At 38.2% G+C, this 24,189-nt stretch overlaps 1 long non-coding RNA gene across 2 annotated transcripts; it reads left to right on the forward strand.

The window, feature by feature from the left end:
• On the forward strand, positions 1-24,189 carry LOC119467439. 2 transcript variants are annotated; one of them, XR_005195974.1, is made up of 3 exons: positions 1-112; positions 243-408; positions 22,387-24,189. It is a non-coding gene; the product is annotated as an uncharacterized LOC119467439 (long non-coding RNA). The 2 variants fall into 2 exon arrangements; XR_005195973.1 differs by lacking the exon at positions 22,387-24,189 and having other exon boundaries at positions 243-3,846.

Below are 24,189 nucleotides of genomic sequence, written 5' to 3' on the forward strand. Positions count from 1 at the left end.
AGCCACTTGGGATAGATTGACTAAGTGACTGCTTTCTTGGGGTCTGCAGACCCGTGGAAGACACTCAAAGTGGTTGTGACCGACTTGATCCAACTCTGGGCTTCCTGAACTGGTAACTGTCACTTTAATATAGGTTACTGATTAAACTCAGAAAAATGCAGCTTAAAATCTTTGCCAGGAACTTGTGTGGACTTATTCTCTGTTACCCCCCAACCCCCTTGTTCTGATTTGTTTTGTCACAGGAATGAAATGCAGATAACTCTTAGAAAACTTTTGCAGGAAAAGTGCCTCGTGTGATCTGGAACAAAGACGTTTTATAATCAGATTTATCAAGCTCCGAAGAGGGAGTTTTAATGAACGGAAGCAGCAGCATTCTGTCACCAGGAAATACTGCTTTATCCAGTATTGGTAAGTGAAAAGTGGCATTGCTCCCTAATAGATATCATATGTGCATGTGGGAATTGAAAAGTTGTTCACAGACCCCTAACAACGGTGTTGAACAGAGAACACATAAACAGTGAGAAGGTCTAAAGAGCAGCAGAGAATACCGCATAAAGACTGAGAAACAGCCAGGTAATTAACAAAAATGAGCTGAGTGCTATCAGTTTAGCTAAACATATGTAAAACAGCTAGATTTGGTTGTTTTATTTTTTCTTGTTTAGTGGAGGAGAAACAAAATCAGAATGGGCTGTTTAGTAGAGTTGCGACATTAACTTTCCATGGATGTAGATTTCCATTTAGTCTGATGTAGCATGTGTGAAATTTGAAGAGATGATTTCAGAATTAGTCTACTTGCCCTCCTTTCCTTTCCTCTACATTAGGATGTCAAGTATTCAGTTAGAACTTTACAAGATAAAAGTTATACAAAATGAAAGTTCAAGTAATGCATCGGAAACACTTCCTCCTGATTGGGAAGGATAGATTACAATGGCAGTAGATTTTTTTTTTTTTAAACATTTGTGTCATGAATTTTAAGTTTGTTCTACCTGATTACATTAGTACAGCAAAGGGTGATTATTTCTATCTGTATAGTTCATAACTTTTTGAGAGATCGTGATTAGTAGTTCTTACTGGTTTGGTATGCATGTGCCTGCCTGTCTCTGTTTCCCTGAAATCTTAAATTCCGATTTCTAATCTTGAATCTGAGCTGCCTCTATGTTTAAGGGTTCTAGAAAAAGACAATAAAGCTTTGAATACCTGCGTTATATACAACAGGTTCTTGTTCATGATGTATAAGGTAAAACAATTTTATATTAGGCATGAATGTCTAGTTTCTTGATTTGGTTTCTTAAGAATGTACCGAAAAGGTTGAACAGAGTAAGAAAAAGAACGTTAGAATAGAATGGTGGGTGACTGCCTGATTTTACGTTTCTTATTGGTCAACAGAAGTAGTCATGTGATGTCTACTTACAGAACCAGATGGAAAAAATTTTTGTTCTTTAAATGCTAACAATTATATAGGCAATTTTAGTGATCTTCATTTATTAATTTGAATATATAATTGTAACTGTTATTAACAGAATGGGGTAATTTAGAAAATAATAATTCTTTCTTTTTAAGCTAAATTGGAAATTGAATCTACTTCTGTGACTTTTGGTTCCTGTTCTGTTACTTTCAAAATCTTAAAATCCTTAACTCAAAAGGGAAAATATATAATAAAACAGGATAGCAGTGCTGAAATTTCTCTCAGCAGTGGAGGGCTATGAAGGTGGGAGAAGGAGATGAATCTAGTGAGATATATTAATTGTTTTTCTCCCCCTCTTGTATACTTGGATGAATTTTAAGATCATTTTTCTCAGACTAGCAGCTCTCAAGACTTTTGCATAAGTATTCTTAAAGAAATAGAAAGACAAGATAAGCACGGCTCTTAAGGGCAGGTCCTCCAACAAGTCAGGAAATTGGTGATCCAAACTTGTGAATATAACAAGTCAGTTTGATTTAATTAAGATGTGGCATTAGTTTTCTTGAAGCACACAAATTTATAGGTTTTTAGAGTCTTGAAGACAGAAAAATGGCAACAAAGCATTTATTTACAGGTAATGTATATTCAACTGCTAGCTTCTGTTTTCAACTCTGTATTTCATGTAAGTAAATACTTGGGGAGAACATGGTGATTTAATAATCTGGGTAAATACTGCCGTGCCTGTTGGAAAAAAGCCTCTCGTTTTTAGGTTTTCCTCCTCCAATTTTGAATGACAAAATGTGTTAGAAGCAGGTTGGAATAGTAAATGCTAGAAAGTATATCCCATAAGGATTATCTGAGAACTTCATGTTTTCAATTCTCTTTGCTGTTCTCTGTTCTCAATTTATTAATCTTTAAAAGTACATCGAAAATGAATAACGTTGCTTGCTCTGATTTCTCCTCTGGGGTCGTTGAGAGTCTTCACATTTTTGTATACCCTGTTAAAAGATAATAATGACATGCATATGCCTTTGTCTTTGTGGGTATGTAAAGCAACAAACGAAGGGATCTAGTTAAGTGACAGACTTCAAAACAATTTCTCTGAAATAGTATTTGAATGTGCATATTTGGGAACGTAAGTGCTTTCCCTTTGGGCTTGTTTCTTAAGTTTTTGGTGTAGTACACGGTTTTACCCAATTAAATTTTTCTTTTGAGGTCTGTGTATGTATGGGTGTATGTATTTGATTTGAAGGGGAAGTTTTAATCACTAGCGAAACAAGTGGCTGTTTGTTAGAACCCAGATAAGCCTCATAGTGTTGTTCCTATGACAACTGAGTAGTTGGGTGTTGAAATGTAGCTTTAAGTTCTTGGTTTGGAAATGTCATTCAGACCTCCCACTATAGTCTCAGTGAGTAGGAGGATAATGAGAAGGGGGAAAACCATGAAGCAACATAAGTATCTTCGTTCATTTCATGTCTTCCTAACTTGTCTTTGTGTACAGGATCGCCATGGGAGTGGTAAACACAGGTCTTGAACAAAGCAATACTTCAATAAAAAATACATGGAAAGGGGTCAGAAAAGTTGGGGAAGATAAATAACAACACATGGGCCCAATAAAGAGTCAGGAGACATTGGCTTCTATGGGTTTGTGCAAATCCTTTACCCAGTACTGACCAGCAGTGAGAACATCTTGAACCAGTTATTGTATAGCTCTTCAAGAGCTGTGAATTTCCTTAAAATGCAATGTGGAGAAAATTCCTTTGGTAGCAGGATGGTTTACCACTTTGGCATAACATTTATTCATCTCCCCCGGGCAGACTACAGAGGATACTGTGTTCTTTAAGGCACAAGTTTTTAAAGCAGTTGTTCATTTGTCGTTTAATAGCTTTTGTCTTTTTTCTATGGGAACAACAAGGTCGTACTATTAAAATAGTGATAAAATTTAAGCATTTTATAGTATATTCAAAAAGTGCTTTTGTAAAGTACTTAAAAAAAGATTGAGACTTGTTTGTGGAAACTGTTTGTGGATGGAGAATTTATGGAGCACTGTATTTGAGGAGAGGGATTGTTTAATATTTGACATAGCTTAATTATGTAGTTGTTGATTTTCCATGTCTGAAGCTCTTCCGATTTCCTACTCCTAAATGGTTTTAACTATTTATTTGGTCACTAGAACCTCTTGAAGTTAGAAAGGAAAAGATTTCAGTGGGGTTAGTCCCTTACTTAATAAATAGATGTCCACCATCTCTTCCGTAATCCAAAAAACTCTGAAAATCAAAAGATTTTCATGTAACAAATTTGGCAGCAAATCCTGAACCGATGTGAAGCTAATGATATTCATTGTTTAGCTCACTCAGAATGAATCTTTGTATGTTTTACTGTAGAAGTATTAATGTGTTCGATCATGGAGTATAGTTCCAGACTCCCCTAGAGGTTTATACACTGTGTTGAATAATCAACCTATTACCTTTATGAAATAATAATAATAATCAATCTGAGTGTCAGGCAAGCGTTTGTGGACCCATAATTACTGACGTACATTGAGCTTATATTATATGCCAGGTACCATTCTAAATGAATCACTGGCATCTGAGAACAGTGTCTGGCACATAGTAGGTACTTAGTAGACACGTTTTGGTAGGAAATGCTTTACACTTACTAACTTCTTTAACTCACAGAAACAGTATATGGCCAATGTGCTTGTTATCCTCATTTTTACATGGGGAAACTGATGCTCAGAGAGGTGAAGCAATCTGCCCAAAGTAACACAGGCAGGAAGTAGTGGAGACAAGATTTGAAAGCAGGCAGTCTAGCTGTAGTCTGCTCTTAATGATACTGATTCAGGTACGAGAGAGGACTGGAGACGTGGCACTGGACTTCTTAACTGAGTCAGAGGCAATATTTGGGTGATTTACTTTATTCCTAGTCACCCCATGCCTCTTAGGATCAAAAGCTGATGATATCACCACTATGGTCATTAACCAGAGCTGTGGTGGAATGCTTATAACAGGTTCTCCTGGGTGGCAGTGTAGGAATTCCAGGGGTCTGAACGCTCTTCACAGGCTTCCCAAGGTGATCTCCATCAGTAAATCGGCCTGACTTTTCATCTTGAGATTGAGACATAGGAAATAACCCTTTCCTTAACCCTAAGGAAGTTTTCTTGAACAGTGGGAAAAACCTTTTTGTAGACGTTCCTTAAACCCCTTACCCAGCAGGAGGTGTGGAATCAATAAAGAGGGCATGGGTCACCTGAGGGTGTGAGCTCTCTGGCTTGGGAACTACATTGGGACACAGCGAAAGCCCCTTGGGAGAAATCAGGCAGCCCATGGAATTTTGGCTGCATGACTCTGAATTCACAAAAGGATGCCTTTAACAGTACTTCCCAACAAATGTATACAAGGTGTGCCTCAAATCCCTATATATTCCTAGGGATTAAAAAAAAAATCTTTTGAAACTGATGGCAGCTTCCCCATTCTATCCCCCAGCTTCCTATCCTTATTCCTGCTTAATTTTTCTTCTTAGCACTTCTCTCGTCTGACATACATTGTATGTTTTACTTATTTAGTCATTTGGCATTTTAGTTAGACACTAGCAGTATTGTTTTCTTTGAATAAATTTAAAGGTCCTAGATTTAATTTCTCTTTGATGTTCATCTTCCAACTCATTCCCTCCTATCAATCTCAGACTGCAGTAAGTAAATGACTTTTTTGCCCAGCTTTTTTTTTTTTTACTATTAATTATCGTATTTGTTTTTCTTAAGCTGTACTGATTGTACAGTCTGAATTTGGAGAATAGATGTGTCTTCATTCAGGAGGGTGAATTGAACCAAATTTGAATATAATCATTGGGTAACAAATCCAGAAGATTAAATTACTAAGGAGAACATGGAAAGTAAACACTTGCATTTTATGAACTACCTTGAATTTAGACAGACAACTGGGTAACAACTGTATATGACATGTTTTTTGGGTAAGACCTCTTAAACTGACCTATTTAATACTGTTTTCATTTGAAAAAAAAATCAATTTTAAACAATTATTCTACCCATTAAAGACTGTAAGTGATTTAACCTTGGATATTTCCTGAATCAAGTTTTTAAAATCCTCAACTCTAACCTATTGTTTTTCAACCCCATATTTATTCTGGTTTATTCTTTCCAACATATTTAGGATAATCTAAAACTTAAAGTAAAAAAACCCACATATGTTATTAACTATAAACAATGTGATTATGTAAATGCATCATTTTAGTTGACTTTTTTCCTTTGGACTGATTTCTTTTCTTTTCTTTTCTTTTTTTGAGACGGAGACTTGCATGGTCGCCAGGGCTGGAGTGCAATGGTGCTATCTTGGCTCACTGAAACCTCCACCTCTCGGGTTCACACGATTCTCCTGCCTCAGCCTCCCTAGTAGCTGGGATTACAGGCGCACACTGCCACGTCTGGCTAATTTTTGTTTGTTTGTTTAAAGTAGAGATGGGGTTTCACTATGTTGGCCAGGCTGGTGATCCGCCCACCTCAGCCTTCCAAAGTGCTAGGATTACAGGTGTGAGCCACTGTGCCCGACCTAGACTAATTCTTAAAGGAACGAATCAGATACATATAGAAGCTGAATTGAGTATGCTTTTATAAGTCAGTGTAATGATGGAGACATTTTGTTTTCTTAGCTATTTTTATCACAAAATAGTTCTAGTTACTTTCTTTTAAATGGTTAATCTAATAAAGTAACAACTCGGTTTTTAAAAACATGGTATATAACTATTTTCTTTAAGGTAGAGGAGGAGTTATTGACTGTGAACAGTAGGCTAAGGTTTTATTTGAAATTATCTCCCCTTTCTGCCATGGAAGAATTTAATTCCCCTAATGTGCTTACTGTACTGAAAGTCCGTTGTTGGTGTTGGTATTGGAAGAAAGCTTAGTTTTTCTGCATTTCCTAAAAGGAGAGAGAAGAAAGATTTTTAAAAGTGAAAATCCATTGATTTGTATCTGAAGTGAGACTAGAGTACTTAAAGTTGAGAGAAACAGTAAGTCTGCACACACGTAGCAAAACTTTTCAGGAAACTTTCAGAGTTCCAATGACCTGAAAAAAATTTTCAAACCTTCAGACATTTTCCAGAGAGTGTTAGTCCATGAAAGTGGTACCCATGACCCCAAGAGGGTGTACATTGTCAGCATCCGTTGAAGTAGTTTACTCCCTAAGAGGCCCAGGCTTTGGAAATAAGTAGATTTGTGCCTTAAGCTCCCTTTGCCCCTTGCTACCTGAGTAAGCTACTCCATCTATTTCCCTAAGCCCCAGATAACACATGTAAAGCACATGCTGTGGAACCTGGAGTAATGGTGCTTAACACACTTTTAGGAAGAGACTTTTTCAGTTTAGTCCTAAAGCCTGTAGATCAGGCCGGGCATGGTGGCTCATGCCTGTAATTCCAGCACTTTGGGAGGCTGAGGCGGGCGGATCACAAGGTCAGGAGTTTGAGACCAACCTGGCAGTTATCATGCCCATTTCATAGATGAACACACAGAGGCACAGAGAGGTAAAGAAGCTTACTTAGGGCCACTTATCTGTCATGGAACCAGAATCTAAATCGAAATAGGCTGTTGCCAGTACAGATGGTAAGTACATGTTCTTCTGCTAGGAGCGCAGAATAGAAGTTGACTGATCCTGAAAGTCTCAGAAATGGTCTTCTCATTTCTATTCTGCAAAGTGTCACGTCTTCTAGGCCTACCTCTCTCAATATTGAAATACAAAATTAACTTTTTCTGCTTTTTATTTCACAAATCAACGGGAACACTCTTAGTCATTTGTGTTTTATGAGTTTTAATTAGGCCATGGCAGTCCAGGAGGGGAATTCCTTGTTTTCAGTTAATCTCATATACTAACAAGTTTACTCATGTAACTTCCCCTATTTTTTTCTCTAATGTTTTCACTTGAAAGTGGGTGTGGGAGGAAGAAGTATGTTAGCATTTGGGTCCTAGGGATGCACTTACATCGAGCTTTCTGGAAATTCTTTCTTGCTGGTATAGAATTAATCCATAGCAAAATGAAATAAGTAAGAATCTGTATTTTACTAATATTTTTCTTATCTCCATCTAGTTCTGGATGTTTTTTTTTGGGGGGTAAAACTTCTAGGTAAAGAAGTACAAGAAGCCATCTGTGCATAAAACCTTGTATTTGGGTGTGGACTTAATTTTCAGAATATGGGAAGGAGGTTTCACATTGACAATTTCCTCTTTCAGATGTAGATTGAAAATTTTGACTTAGAAGATGAGGGCAGGTTACCCTAGGCCATGGGTTCAGAGTGCTTGGAAATCTCTTTAAAAATTCCCTGGCCTTGGACTGAGCCTGCTCGTAGGAGGATTTCTTAATCAGGCCTGCCTTCATTCTTTCATTTGTTTGTTCGTTCCTTCATTTGTCCATATTATCACATAAGTCATTGAGTATCTACCTGCAAACAGGTGAAAGAAAGGGTGGGAGTGAGTCCATCGGGGACGGGAGAGGAGTGGCTCTAAACTCACTCTGTGTTCCTTTCACCTCAGTGACTACATCTTTGATCTGATTGTTTGCCCTTTTTGATACAATGTCTATTTCACAGACAGACACTCACAGAACTCATGAAGGTGTTTAAGCATCTTCTTTTGGGAGCCAGGTTTCCTTCTTTAAAGTGAGAGGAGAAAATGCTTGTGGGTGAAAAACAATGCAGAGAAATGGTTTTTCTTTCTTTTTAATGTTGGTGGAAGAAGGTTCCACAGTAAGTAGGCAGCGTATCAGTAAATGTTATCTAAGATCTAAGAGCGCCTGTGCTTTCAAATAATTTCCTTGTTTAAAGAATATTAAGTGCAGCAGTGTTTACAATTAATGATCACAACCACTTAGAGATTGCTTTGTTCTTTCTCTACTCCTACTGCTTCAGTTAACTACCCTAAAAAAAAATTAAGAGACAAAGGCCATCACAAAGATGTCTTTAAAAATAATTTAAAAGTAGAATTTAAATTAATTTAAAGGTAAGACGTATTGCTATGCCCTCAATCAAACTCACTACAACTTTTTCAAAATATCTCTAAGTGAAAATATGGAAAATGAGGAATGAAGGTAGGAGAGGACTTTTGGAATTTATACTACCATTCTTTCAAAAAATATTACTGGTCTCCATGCTGCAGTGGAGCCATTATCTTTACTTGTTATTTAAACCTTGCTATCACTTCCTATAGTTTCTGAAGGACGGCACTGTTCAAGTTCTCTTCCGTGGCGCAAACTCTACCTGTGTATTTTCTGAAACAAGTTTGACTATACCAGCAAAGGCAATGAAAATGCTTTGTCTTTCAGCATGAAATGTGAAGTCTACATTATTAGTAGGTATATAGGTCCCGTGGAAGAAAAGGTTAAAGGAGATTTAAAAACAAAACCAAAGTTACCCACACTCTAAAAGGATGTCTCAGTATTTCAAGACTTTTCTATGGTAAAGCAAATAAGGACTCCTCAGGACAAGTTAGGTTGATAGTGACAGTGAATATCTACCTTTTCCCCCATTCCGTTTGACATCCATACTCCAGAAGACCTTTCCTTATTTTCTATGCATGGGTAGCAGGGAGATTATAGAGAAACTGTTGCTTCTCCTGCTTTCTTTTTTACTGCTGGGGGGATGATCACTTTCCTACAGCGCTCGTCCACGTGGCCCTTGATGCATTTGGAGTTTTGGTGAGGTGTTAACAAAAATGGTCTCAGGTGCCAACTAGATTTCATAACGCTTGTAGCAGAACAAGAGACAAAGATACCACATGGGAAATGTACATTTTACAAGAATATATTGCACATCTACCATGTGCCAAACAGAATTCCGGATCTGAGAATGCAGCAGTGAATCAGGTCCCTACTCACATGGAGGGGGTAGGCTGACGGTGATGGAACTCCTAAGCACAGAGCAGGTGTTCGTAAACACCGCAGAGAAAAATAAAGCTGCGTCAGACAGAGCACCTGGGGGTCAGGGGTAGAGCGACGTGAACCCAGAGTTAATGGGAAGGCCTCTTTGATACAATGAGGCCAGTGAGGAGCCAGCTGTGGGAGTGTCTGGAGGAAGAGGGATTCCAGGCAGAGAAAATAAAACAGTAACTGCAATAAAGATGGGAGCAGGCGTTGTGTGTCCAAGAGCCAAGTCGTGGAAGATCAGGTAGGACTTTGTTGGCTGCAGTAGGAAGCTGTTGGGAGGTAGACAGAGTGAAGACAGTATTCTGAGAGTCTGGGTGATTTATTGTAGAGATCCTAGACAGTTGAGCCCCTTGTGCCTCATAACTGGAGTGTTTACAAATCGTGTGCAGTAAAATGCTACTTTTGTAACTGAAATTATTATGCTATGAAAACCTTAGTAAAGACAGATAAAGTTGAACTATTTGAAGCACAACCACAGCTAAAAAGCCCAAACTGGGCAATTCTTCCTATCACAGCTACTCCTCAGAGAGATGTGGGGTACCTGAACGTCTAGCTGTGGAATGTTTTGCTTTGATTAAAATTTGCCAAAATCTCATCTTCCCTAGGGCACGTCTTTGCTGATTTTTGCAGTCAGTAAGAAGCAGTTTAGAATTTCTAACTGAAGGGATTTTAAGTCCATGTTTAAAATGCTTCATTTTAAAATAATTCTTAGTTGTATGTTCAGTCAGATGATAAGCTCCCTCTAAAAATTCTGTGTGAAAACTTAACTGTTTGGTACAGGTTAGAAAGTCTTGTTACACAGCACTTATTTTACAATTGGAGGTACAAAGACAGCAGGGAAAATGAGGCAATTGGCCAGGTGGGAAGGGTAAAATTGTTTTATGTATCTTTTCTCTTTTAAAGTTGGGTTAAAAACATTTGTGTAATTTATTAAAGGTAGAGTGATTGCCATAAATCAATTGAAGCCCCCGTCATTACTTCAGTATAATACTCTGATACTAAATGTGCCACCTTTTGTATAAGGAAATGGGCAAGTTCTGTCATCTGGGAGTTTACATGTTAAGAGATATTGCATTGGTGGGAACAGACATAAAAGGTATATATAATTATACTGACAACATACAGGGTGTAGAAAGGGACTTGATAGCCTTTTATAGATGTCATCCAGGTTTATCTTATCTGAAATACTGCCTGAGACTTTATACCTAATTCTTACCACATAGCCTGACTTTATTAGTTAGTCACACATTTGGGTTGGGTTAACCCTCATATTCTTTTAGCAAGGGACCCACCGACAGAAAAGAGTTATTGGTTTTGTCATTTATAGTTTAGTTCAGCAAGACCGGATTTCCTCACCACCTTTGGCTGAAACTGACTGACTAAATCAGTTTCACTTGTGGGGTAGAGAAATGAGTAATTTGGGAGCATAGAGTGTTGTGTGGAGGAGAGCTTAGTTTGCTCCTTTTCATGCTCCGCTTAGGTAAGAAGTCTGCATTGAGAGAGGGAGAAAAATTTGGGACATCATGGGGGAACTGACCCCCTTGGGTGAGCCACATTGGGAATTGAGAGAGAAAGATGTAAAAATGGACCAGGAGAGGATATAGGGAAGGCCCAGGGGAGCCAGAGAATTTCTGGTCCTAAGCTCAAATGTCAGCCTCAGTTCTTCCTAGCATCCTGGACACGAGGTCCCTTCTGGCTTGTCTCTTCTGAGACAAGGGGGCATGCTCCGGACTTAAACTGAGCATCCCTTCTCAGAGGAGCTGGGAGGACGAGGAATTCAGGTTTCAAGACATCTTCCCCAAGTCTTCTGCATCCATTTCTCTACTGAATCTACTTTCTAAGTGTAGATTAATGTCTAAGAGATAGACATTAAGTTTCCTTTGCTGTCAGCCTCTGACCTCTTGTTTTGAGGAAGACATATGTGTTGTCCCTGAAGTTGTGAGTTCTGTTTGGTCCTTCGTCTAAGATTGGTCGCGGTCTTGATTTTCCAGGGCTTGAGCCCTTTTGCCCCGTGTGCTCGGGGATTTCCCCCTTTTGCCCCGCCATATAAATAGACAGCTTGCTGCCTGTCTTCTAAGACCTTCATATTTTTCCCTGTGACTTGAGTCTGTTCTGGAACAATTGTGTGGTGGCTGGGCCCTGCAAAATGAGTCAGTTCCTGCAGTTTGGTTACAAGTTCTCAAAAAGTATTTCAGAATGTGGATGTGGTCAGCAGAGTCATTTTCCAGACATCTAAAAGGAAACCCACATCAACTGTAACAATTGAGCTATGAACCAATGGCTCTATACAACAGAACGGAGCATGCTTTTCCTCAAAGCCTGTAGGTGCCCCCAAATCTAGCCTTCTCTACGCATCAGAAAGGAGAATTCATCTTCATGTAGATCACATTTTATCTGTTGCTGCTGACACAAAAAATGCGATAGAAGTTTTGGCTTTCATGGGCACAAATTTGACATAGGAAATCATTAGTAAAATGGAATCTATGGGATTACAGTATAATTAGTACAAAGTGTGAAATGTGGCTTAGGGGATAGACACTTGGGTAATTGAGCTAATACACGAAGGAGTAGTTGATAGTTTAGGTACCGATAAAGTACATCAAAATATGATTGTTTGGTTTACTAATAGTCTAAACCTGTGCAGACTTAGCAGCAACCCTGATAAAATATCATTAAATGCTTTTCAAGCTTTAAAGTAAGTTTAAGATTGTCATAACATTTGGAGAATATTTTAGCTCCACACAAATTTTGGAAAATAATCTGTGTGGGTTTTTTATCCTCTTGGGTATCATGAATTATAAAATTTTTTTGCAGTTCTCACTTATCAGTCTTGCTCCACTCATTAAAACTGATGGCATTTTCAATAATACGAAATCAAAACATAAAAATGTGTAAACGATTTGGACAGACAGTTCACCACAGAAGATACACAAATGGCAGGTGAGCACAAGAAAAAAACACAAGTCGAAACCACAATGAGATACTGCTACACACTCATCTCAATGGCTTACCTTGAAAAAGTTGGCTATGCCAACCATCGGTGAGGATGTGTAGGATTTAGAACTCTCATGTCAAACGGTGTAAACATGTCAAACATACACCTATCATATAATTCAGCTGTTCCATTCCAAGAGAAAAGAAAGCATGTGTTCACCTGAAAACTTTTACATGAATATGCCTAGTAGTTTTATTAGTTATAGCTATAAGCTGGAAACAGTCCTCTCCTCTAATGTCTGTCAGCAGGTAACTGAATAAACAAATTGTGTATCCGTATGATGGATAACAATAAAAAGGAATCAACTAAGGATACCTTGAATAGCGTGGATGACCCTAACCCATGAGAGTCATATCATACGATTCCATGTATACAAAATTCTGGAAAATGTGAAAGCAGATTAATGGTTACCTGGGGTGGGGAGATTGGGGTGCAAGAAAGAGGCGTTACAAAAAGGCATGAGAAAACTTTCGGTCTGGTGGATAATTTCACTGTCTTGTGTTGGTGGTTTCATGGGTGTATATATGTCAAAATGTGTAAAATTGTACAATTAAAATATGTGCAGTTAATCATATGTCAGTTACTCCTTAATTCTTAAAAAAAAAAAAAACTTCAAATAAGAAATAATTGTTATAGTAAATGGAAGGCTTTAAAATGCCCTTATTTGGCAAAATCAGCATTTCTTGGGGTAGGGGCGGGGGAACCTGATAGTTTTAATGGTTTGAAGACAGAAATACAGCCTTCTAGTACAGATGAGAAACCAGAGTTTAACAGTACACATAATAAATGGGATCTCTTTAGTCCTTTTGTTTACAAGGCATTTGAACAAGTGGTTCAAGAAGTATCTTTTCCAGCGTGGTGGTTCCAGCTGCCTGCCTGACTTCTAAGCGTTAGCACTTAAACAAAATTGCTGTAGCAGTCTACCGTGCAATGTGGCTGAGACATCCGAAGCTGCTGTGTTCAGATTGCAAAGATAAGACATGAAAATCCCCACTTTCAGATTCTATCATTGTTAGAGAAATTAATCTCTTATATTTACAGAGTGCATGAAAATTTAGCTATATTGGGGTATAGTTGACAGTGTATATATTCACAGTGTAAAATACGATGTTTTGGTGTATGTATACATTGTGAAATGATCACCACAAGCTAATTACCATATGCATCACCTCACATAGTTATCTTTTGTGGTAAGAACGTTTTAAGATTTTCTGTCTTAGCAAATTTCAGGTATATGATACAGAATTATTAAGTGTAAAGTACTTTCATAAACCTCATTCTGTGAAATCCTTTCAATGGTATTATTACAGGTAGGGTCAGTATTATCCTGGTTTACTTTGGCAACAAACTGAGACCTAGAGAAGCCAAGCTACTTGGCCAGGAATATAGAGCCCCCATCTTCTTGCTCAGAAATCACCATTCTAATGACTGTATTTTGCTTCTTCCTCAAACTTGAGTGTTTGGCGAAGACTGTTCGCTCACCAGTTCGTCAGGTAGGTATTAGTGGCCCTTTTAAAAAAATACGAGATGTTCAAGACAAAACTTCCCTCTAATCCTCTGTTTCCCCATTTCTAAATGGGTAATAACACAGCCACCAGCTTCCCAAGTTTGTTGTAAGGGTCAAAGAGTTTTTGACTCTTAAACGTGGAAGAGTCATGGAAAGTGGGCAGCTCTCTGTACCCAGTGGGTGTTGATGTTACTGTGTGATGGTGCTCTTTGTTTCTGGGTTACTTGATGACAGAGTACTGAGTGGTTTAGTAAACCCAACAGGGAAACGCAGCAGTTTAATTCCATTAGTTGCCATATAACTTCCTTCAGGGCTAGAAAGTTGCAGAATAAGAAATCTTACGTACTGGATTACTTTAAATTCTTCTTTAAAGGACACTAAACCATCACTAGTTGGGTCCCAGAGACTCACCAAACAGAGCTTAGAAGCGGATGCCATTGGGGTTTACTTAGCTAACAGGATGGGCCTGTGCCTGGCATCCTCCTTTCCTCCTTGGTTGTGTTGTCTGCACATCTCTCCTCCTCATTCTTTGTCACTTTCGGTGGCCTTCTGTCTTCACTAGCACTCTAACGCACTTTAGAAAAAAATATTTTTAACCTATTTGATACAGGGATAAAATGAGAATTTTCTGTCTCCACTAACGTTTTTTTTTTTTTCCCTTTTTTCATTCATGTGTTTTTTCATGTTTTCTTGACTGCAGCTTTAGAGTTCTAGTTTCTAACTCTAAGGTATTTTAATTTTAGAAAATCAGAGAATATAATCATGGGAATGCAAAGAGTATGAAATTTTGACTAAGGATGACAGTCAAGACAGGCCCTGTTTTTTTTGTTTTGTTTTTCATCAAATCCTCTAATTTATTCCATTCCTAATTCTGTGGTCCTTTCTGGCTTTCACAGGGGCAGCTGTCGGAGTCAGGGTTGCATTTACTATTACTGATCTCAGTAATAGGATGAGTTTGATTTCTCAGCATGAAAAGAATGACCATATTAGGGATTTGTTTTTTTTCTCCAGACTACAGAAAGTTTGATAACTACGGGAGTACTTACTGGAGAGATAATGTCAGAATGAATAGACTATTTCTGGGAAATTTGAACGGGCTCAATGCTGTTACCAGCTAGAACAGGGAAGCAAGATGATGAATGTGAGGTTAGGGACATTGAGTCAGGAAGAAGATCAGGCAGTTCTGGGGCTAAGTAAATTGGGATCATTCCTGGCTTGTCACATCTACATGGGACATTTTAGACTATCCATGGGCTGGATACCTTAGGAAAGTTCCTTCTGGCTCTGAGGCTCACTGCTCTTTCAGCACTGGCAATTTACATCTAGTATGTTTTTGTTATAAGCTGACGTCTCCTTACGTCCTGTCAGTTTCTCTGTATGAAAGGGTTTTGCTGTTCCTTTTTGAGTGAAAACTACTCCCATAGGACATTGCCATTTACACTACCCCTACACACACACACACACACACACACACACCCCATTCTCTTATCCCTTTGTCCTCCTTGAGCCAGTCCCTTTCAAGGTTATATCTTCCTTTACCAAGTACCTCCCCTGACCTCTTTCTTCACTCATAGAAAGAGGAACCAGATTTCCCCTGTGTGACTTACCATCAATACAAACAGCAGTTTTGTTTCTGTTATTTCCCCTTACAACCCAGTGATAAAGTTTGCTGCTGCTGCTCTCCCCACCCCACACAGGAAGAAAGACTTCCTTCCTTCATCTCTTGACTTTGCCCAGGCCTATGAATAATCTTCGCTTTGTCATGGACTCCAGATGCTCACCTTTTCTAACATATTTTTAAACCCCCAAGAGATACTCCTCCTGCACCCTTCCCTTCCCCACCTTCTGGCTTTTTCTACCTGATAAACTTACTATTCTACCTAGTTAATAGTGGGCGCTCATGAAGCGTCTGCCTCATTGATGAGTGTCTGGGCGTTGAGCTTCCCTGTGTCCATTTTCTCTTCGGGTGCACTGACTGACGTCTCCTCCTGGCTTCTCACCTGCGGTGGCGCTCCCTCTTCATTATCCCGCTTCCTTTTTACATTCCACACTGTCGTGTTATAGACCATCTTCAACTGTAAGCTTAGTGCTTGATCTTTTGCCACTTTCCTCTTTGTGGTGTTTTGAATCCTAATTTTGAATCTGATTTTTAATGGTGTTGATGGTATTTCTCTAAATCCTTCTATTTTGCTCTGTAGAACTGTCTGTACATTGTCAAAAACCATCCACTGTCAGCACGATACAGTCCAGCAGCCACCAATAAGGAGAGAAGAAGGGGTAGAAGGATGTTACTGTCAAGAATTTGCCTGGTTATTTCCACCAAAATGCTTGAGGTTTCCTTACAACTGTTGAAGAACTGGTCATACATCCACTATGTGGCAGCCACTCTGGGAGCAAATAGTTGACTTGTAGGTCTTTATACTGTGGTCTTTCTTCATTATCTAGAAGTTTGAAAATACCTATTTCTCCTCCATTAAACACATTTTAGAACATTATTTCTTTAAAAATCTTAATTAGTATTCCCATTTTCTCTGTTATCCTGTTCCTCTTTGCTGAAGAGTGTGTGTGTGTGTTGTAGCTGATAGGTCATCAGATGGCATCTGTGGGAAATACATTTAGCCCTTCATTTAAAAATCATTTTTATTACTCCTTTCAAATCTTCATACTTTATCTGTTAACCATCTTCCCTTCTCTTCCATTGTGGTGTGAGCTATTTATATTAGCAACCTAATTTTAAAAGTTCACATACTGTCATATAGAACTCATAATAATTGGTACTTAATGTGGTTGAGCTTCTGATAGACGTCTATGGTTTTTGGAAGAGGCCTCATTTGATTGCAGTATAGTTAACCATCAAAAGCAAAAGAAACTGTATATATGAATGTTCTTTTTCTCACCTTCCCCCATTACCTGTTCATTTGTCTTAGTTTTATCATTTTACTGGAGTAGATTTTATTTCCCTGAGGACCTTTCTGTGCTACAAACCTGTGATTGTACACAAACACACTGTAAGACAGTGCTTTCACTAGTCCATAGTTTTGTTAGAAGGAACATACACTCCTTTACAAATACCATGATCTTATAAGCACCCACAAATCTGATAGAAAGCTACCATAAAACTAAGAGAGAAAGCAAGAAATGTTTAAAGCATGAAGAAACACAAGAGTTTCTCTAAATGGAGATAATCTCCCACTCGGGGGGTGTGTGTGTATGTGTGTGTGTGTTGTTATTTTGAAATGTATCAGTGTAGGTGCCAGGCATTTTACTGTCTTTTCACTCAAATTTCTTTGACAAATATTTACTAAAAGGTGACTATGATCCATTGTACTATACTGGTACCTGGAGAATCTCAAAATTATAGGACTTGATTCTTGCCCTCAAAGAGCACATATTCTCACAGGGAGACATCATTTCTAAACCAATTGAAGAGCAATGTGTCTTGTGTTTCTGACTGAGACCACAGAGCCAGTGATCTGGGAGCCAACCCCCAGTAGTATGCAGTTATCTTTCCAGAAGAATCTAAGAAGGCCCCTTAGCATCCTGTAAGAGAGCTGAGGCTGGTCAGGCATTGTTCAGAAGCCAAATTTGCTCCTCCATCAGTCCATCTGAGGAAAGGGGAACTTGAAGATTAAAGGAAGACTACACAAAGAACTCTGTACCATTGTATGACAAATGAAGTTTGTTGTATGACAAAAGAAGTTACATACAGCGTTAAAAGCAGAGGCTTGGTAGAGATCTGATTATAAATGAAGGTTGCAACATTAGACATGTATGATGTTGATGCCTTCAGAAAATAGCACAAGGCTTAAAAATGAGATCGAATACACAGAAAGACCTCAGTAACAGTATAGAATAGTAATGGGTTAATTGTCATTAAATAAGTCTCTTAAGTCATGAATTCTTGAGAGAACTGACTGGTTTTCCTACTGTTTACAAGCTCAGAGAAGTTACTTAATTTTGATGTCCTTTTTTGGTTTTTACTTAGCATTGATGGAATGCAAATTATTTTACTTTTTCTTTTATTTAAAAACGACAAGAATTCCTCACCATGGTTGCACGCTGCTGACATTATATGGAGAGAATGCCTTGGGGGTTTCTTTCAGAGTACAGGGAGAGCGATGAAGATACATACATGGATTTAGGGCGGTTAATTTCTGAAACTTGTCCATGAAAAGGTGGTTTGTTACTTAGGTTAAAACTGTCCTTTTGCTCTGCTTGTTTACAGTGAGGAAAATGCTTCATGTTTCATCTAGTGATTGTTTAAAACATTTCGTATTTTGTTGAGAAGGATTAAAGGCATGCACCTAATTGTTAAATATTAGTTTTTAAAAACTAGTCTGAGTCTGTATGGTCTCTGAGTCGTTTCACCTTTACAAGCTTATTTTAGGATCTTGTGCCAACCCAGTCCCTTCTCAGGCCTGTTCAGACTAGAATTATCTGGCAGGGGGAATGTCTTTTTAAAAAAAAGTCTTCAGCAGGAACGTCCCAGAAAATGTTCCCCTCAATCTTCAAGTTGGCTTGCAGAGCAATTTACTAAATAGAGAGATGTGAGAATCAAGTGACCATCAGCTGGTATAAATGTTTTTGGTCAGTGTGGTCACAGGATCTCAGGTATGCAAGAGCTGGACGGGTTTCAACCACGTGCCCGGTTATGGTGATACCCTGGCTCAGTTGCTCTAACCTAACACAGAAGGAATCCAAGTTCATAAGAACGTACTTTAATTAGACACCTGTATTTAAAAGGCTGATTTCTCCTCTAGCATAATTTCACCCTGTGGCTCACTGTGTATACATGTGTGCATTTCTTCCCTGGCCTACAGTTAGCCTTACTTGGACGTTTTGTTCTTAACGATGTGGGGGCAGCCTTTTTAAAAAACAGCTTTGTTGAGTTATGATTGATAAAGAACTGCAAGTATTTCATGTGGATGATTTCATGAGTTTGGATACATGCAAACACCTCTGATACCGTCACCATAATCAAGGTAATGGATGTATTCCTAATCTCTCAAAGTTTCATTGTATCCGTTTGGTTTTGTGTCTGTGTGTATATGTTAAAGAACACTTAAGGTGAGATACACACTGTGGGAGGCAGTTTTTATTCACTTCTAAAGTAAACTCTGACTTTGTTACAATAGTGGACTGGCTTATGCTCTGTCAAATCCCTACATATCATTATTCTAGAATTTGACTCTATTTCTGTTTAGTTACAGAAAGCTACTGGCACATGAACAAAAATATGTGAAATATGAATGGGGGTTGGGGGGACATGTGGGGCCACACTTTGTGAGATTATAGAAAATCATGGAACTGGAAAGCATCTGGAAGTTCTCTTACTCAAAGAAGCATACATTCTTTCACATTTGTGTTAAAAACAGTGAATTAGACCACTTTGGCTTGGTAAAGTTAGCATTCTGGCAATGATGTGAAACTGTTCGTCTCTCTTCATTTACTTCCACATATAGTCCCTAGGGTCAAAATTTCTTTCTAAAAATGGTAATTTCTAAAGTTAAGAGATGCTTTTTGAGGGCCAAATAGAATTGTCCAGGTAATCACTTTAAAAGACGGAGTAATTCTACTCTTCCTTCAGTAGAATGACCCACGAAGCAGCATTTTCTTTCATTTCCAGTGAAACTTTGATGCGAATGTGATTTTATCTCTGTCAGTGTAGCTTTAAACATCAATGGGTTTCTTTACTTCTTGGTTTGGTGGATAGGTTGTCCCCGTTCTAACTGTGTAAAGTGTACGCTCTACAAATTCTAGGTTAACATCTCAAGAAATGGTCTTTATCCCAGTTCAAAGCAGGCTTTCCAACAGCAGGTGGCAGGCTTAACTTTTAATAATCTTTTCCTCCCTTTAAACTCTTTCTCATATCTCAAATAAATAGTATTCATCCAGAATGTATGGGAGTTATTATTGTTTTTGTTTGGTTTGCACTGTGACTAAGACTTGAGCAGAAGCACCCTGGTTAAAGTCCTATTTCCCACCATTGGGACCTAGTTGTCATCATAATTATTAGATAACAGAATTATATAACTCAACATTTCTAATTTGAACCTATTTTCTTTGCCTTTTATTTGTAAACTTTGAAAATGTATTATTGGCGATATTGTATGGCGTTGCATATTCTATATATTCTATTCTTTGTGTTTTTAATAAACTTAAAAACTGTATAGTATTGGTTAGTAGATGACATTAATTTACAGAGTAACCTTTAATAAAATTTTATTTACGGATTTTCCTATTTGTATTACCTAGATTAAATTTAAAACAAGGGGCAAAAGACCACCTTAACTTTAGTACTAAGAATTGGAGAATAGATACCTTTGAAAATTAAAAATTCACCTTTTCTCATCTACATGTACATTTCTCATCTAAATGTAAAGATTTATAAAAGATAATCTGTTGTATTTTGGCATTGAAACTAACCACACTAAAACCTTGGCAATGATGTGAAGCTGTTCATCTCTCTTCATTTAATTGTTAGTCTTATTCTTTGTTAGTCTTATTCATAAGAATTATGAACAGTTAGTTTTAGTGGTTCATGAAATGTAAGTTTATGTGTTCTATAAATGCTTTATTTTACATTGAGGGTAAGACTTAGCCAAACCTATATAAATGGTCTTTTCCTCCACTTCAGTATGTATGCTCTGGTTTGTAGGCAGTGCCAAAATATACTTCATAGATGGGATTGGTTTTAACTTATTTAAAGAGAAAAAAAACCAAGCAATCAAAAAACCCCTGCTTCACCTTGTAAATTCCACCCTTATCCTTCCCCCAAGAGCTAACCACAATGGTAAAGCACTATTATTATAACTTGGCAAGTGAGTTGCCTCTTAAAATTAGACATCTGTGATTAAATAGTTAAATCATTCCCTAGATATGTATATATTTAGAGCTCCCAGAAAGCTGGTTATCTTTTCTTATAGCTAACACACATTTTAAAAGCCACTTTTCTCTTGGCGATAAATATGTGTGTGTCATACTGTGGTATATAGCTGCATGTCCAATCAAATGGTACAGTTTTAAAGTTCTTCCAATTGACAGTAGCTTTATTAATTTTTTTTTTTTTTTTTTTTTTTGGAGATAGACTCGCTCTTTCACCCAGGCTGGAGTGCAGTGGCGCCATATCAGCTCACTGCAACCTCCGCCTCCCAGGTTCAAGTGATTCTCCTGCCTCAGCCTCCCGAGTAGCTGGAATTACAGGTGCATGCCACCAGACATGGCTAATTTTTGTATTTTTAGTAGAGACAGGGTTTCATCATATTGGTCAGGCTCATCTCGAACTCCTGACCTCAAGTGATCCACCCACCTAGGCCTCCCGAAGTGCTGGGATTACAGGCGTGAGCCACCGCGCCTGGCCTATTAAATCTCTTCTAAGTGATAGCTGAAGCATTTTTAATTCATAGCAAAGTAGGATTCTAAGACGTGTACTTGGAGCAAAGTTGCATAGTCATTTGCATTCTAGAATAATCCTAAAAGTAGGAAACAATAATTGGCCATGTGGTCACATGCTAATAAAAGAAAACCTTGTCCAAGACACCGGGCTTTTTCCTGCTTCAGTGCTTTTTGTTCTGACTCTTGCCTCTCCCTGTGGTGTCCTTTCCCACCCCAGGTATATGCGTGATTCTTTTCTCCTCCTCCTTCAGGAATCCACTCAACTGCCAAGCCCTCAGTGAGGCTTTCGCTAACCACCTTAACGAAAATAATATTCCTCTTAACTGTTTCATTACTCTATGAAATGACCGTCCATATCTATGGAGGTTTGTTTTTTCAGTCTTTTTCTACCTTTTCCTTAAATCTCAGGCTTAAACTTAATGTGAGTGCAGGGACAGGATTGAGTGTTGCATTCCTAGTGCCTGGAATAAAGTATACAGAAGTCTTTCAGTGAGGTACTACTGAAAAGTACTTAACTGAAGGTACTCAGTAAATATTTCTGGGGTGGATAAATGAATAGTGAAGAGGACATCAATCCTGTGACTTACTTTGTTACCTGCATTGTATCACGGGAGGAAAGCTTGGAACTGACATACTAGGGAGCTCCTGCTTTGAATATTTTTTTTGATATGGATTTTCTGTCATTTTCTTTGGTGTTTTAGATATTTGGTAGAAATAACTATTATCCTCAGTTCCTAGCAGGAAAGACTTTTTTAACTGCAATTTATTTTACATATGTACGTCATTGTTAGTTTACCCTAAAGTGACAAGAAACAACAGAAATGCCCCAAGCCACAATAAAATGGTAAACTGGTTTTTTTGTTTGCTTGTTTTCCTCTCGGGTGTATTTGCATTTTACCACAAAGCATCCCAAATAATCGATTATAGATTTTGTCACAAGGAATCATGTATTCTGTAGAAGTGCAGAGATTTTCCACTTGTTTGTTTGTTGCAGGATCTCCAGCACCTGACTCATTTTAATGTCACCCAGTCAGTATTCGTTAGATAAGTAAATAAATCTAGAGGTTGTTTAAAATCACATGCATGGGATTATTGTCAAAATGTCAATTCATAATCCAAAGAAAATGTGCAACTGAAATCTGGTATCTTCTCTTTTCTTCCACAGAGACCCTTTCCAGAAGGCAAAGGATCACCCAGCTGCCGGAAGGTGTGGGTACCCTCAATGGCTCAGTAGCCAGTGTAGATCCTGTCTTTACGTAATCAGTAGCTACATCTGGCTACTGGGTCTCTGATGGCATCTTTTAGCTTCTGCTTCAGTGTCCTGAGAGAGATTATTGGGCAGTCCTTAATAATGAATACCTTGAGTTACACACACACACACACACACACACACACACACACTCTCTCTCTCTCTCTCTCTCTCTCTCTCTCTGTCTCTGGAGGGGGCGGAGGAGAGAGTCAAGTTCTGGGATGTTAAGTCCAACATTATCAACTGGGGCTTGAGAAGCTTCAGGGTTGTATGAATGATGAGGTCTGTTTGCTTTCAGTACTACAAGGGGGAGGAATCTGAATATTTATCCATGTTTTACCTTTTTTTTTTCTCTTCCCCCCATGAAATGTATCATTTGGATAGATCAATCTATTGATCTATCTACCTACCCCCCATCCAAACATCCACCCACCTACCCATGTACTACCAATTTACCTACCCACTCTTTCCGCCCAGCTTTTCCATCTCTTGACTTTTAGATGGCATTTTCAAATGGTGTGATTCAAGAATGACAACTTGATGATAGGATGGTTTAAGGCAATTTTATTGGTAGTAGGTAAGTCCCAGCAATTCTGACTTTTGGTTTTCTTTTCCTTCTGGTAGAAAAGACAAAATACCAGTTTTGAAATCTTGAATGCAGTAGGCAATTGTGTTGAAATAGCATGTGACAATTAGGTGCAAGCTGAACATCCAGGTTTGGGGCATGAACCTGGCATACAATGTAGATTTCTGTGTTCGTTAGGCAACAGCTACATTGTCTGCTGGGTTTCAGGCTACCTGGAACATATTCTCCATTGGCTGTCTCACTGATGCTTCACCTAACCCTATAATGTTTTTGAATAACTGTTTTCCAGGAGGTATAAACCAGTGGAACTTACCATTGAATAGAGGGCAGAGAATGATTTCAATATGATATCACCCAAATAGTCTCAAACACCAGCCTAGTAAACCAGAGATAAGGTGTAATGTAATGTCATCCATCCTTCTCCCTGCCTCAACTGTCAAAGATTGACCCATTTACGTGTTGTTTACTTTTGGCTTCTATTTCTATTCATAATGATTATCAGAAGGCATAGCACCCACGAGCCTAATCAAACTGCCTTACGACCTTATTCATCTTCGTTTTGACTTCTCACTTACCTGCAGGAACCCAGTTTATTTTTGTTCTCCCTTTATCACAGCCTTGTAAGTGTTATGAATGACCCTCAGTCTCACTGGAATCTGAATCACTCAGGAGTTTGGGATGTTTTAACCACTGTTCAGCTTTCTTATGGAATGACAGAGAACTTGTAAAGATAAAAAACACCAGTTTGCAGGAAGAAAGGAAGAGAATAGAATGGAAATTGCTTCTGGAAAATACGAGTTTTACAATATGTTTTGTCTGTTTGCTCTCTTAAATAAACTTAATCCTATCAACATTTTTAAAAAACTAGCCATTAAGACTGTTGAGTTCTCAATTATAAAGGAATAAAATATTATAAGGATTTATTTGCCCTTGTTTATATGAACTGCATACTTTTAACAGGAAAATATGTAATTTAAATTAGTATTGATTAACCAATGTAGAAAATGTACATATAAAGAATGCAAGGATAAATGTCTGCATGTAATAATGGATGGCAGTGATACAATGCGTTTTTGTCACCCCATGCTGAATTCAGTAAAAATAAAGCTAATGACTTGGAGCTTTTAAAAGAT

Source organism: Cebus imitator, unplaced genomic scaffold (assembly GCF_001604975.1).
Source record: "Cebus imitator isolate Cc_AM_T3 unplaced genomic scaffold, Cebus_imitator-1.0 Scaffold289, whole genome shotgun sequence".
In the NCBI taxonomy this organism is placed as follows: domain Eukaryota; kingdom Metazoa; phylum Chordata; class Mammalia; order Primates; family Cebidae; genus Cebus; species Cebus imitator.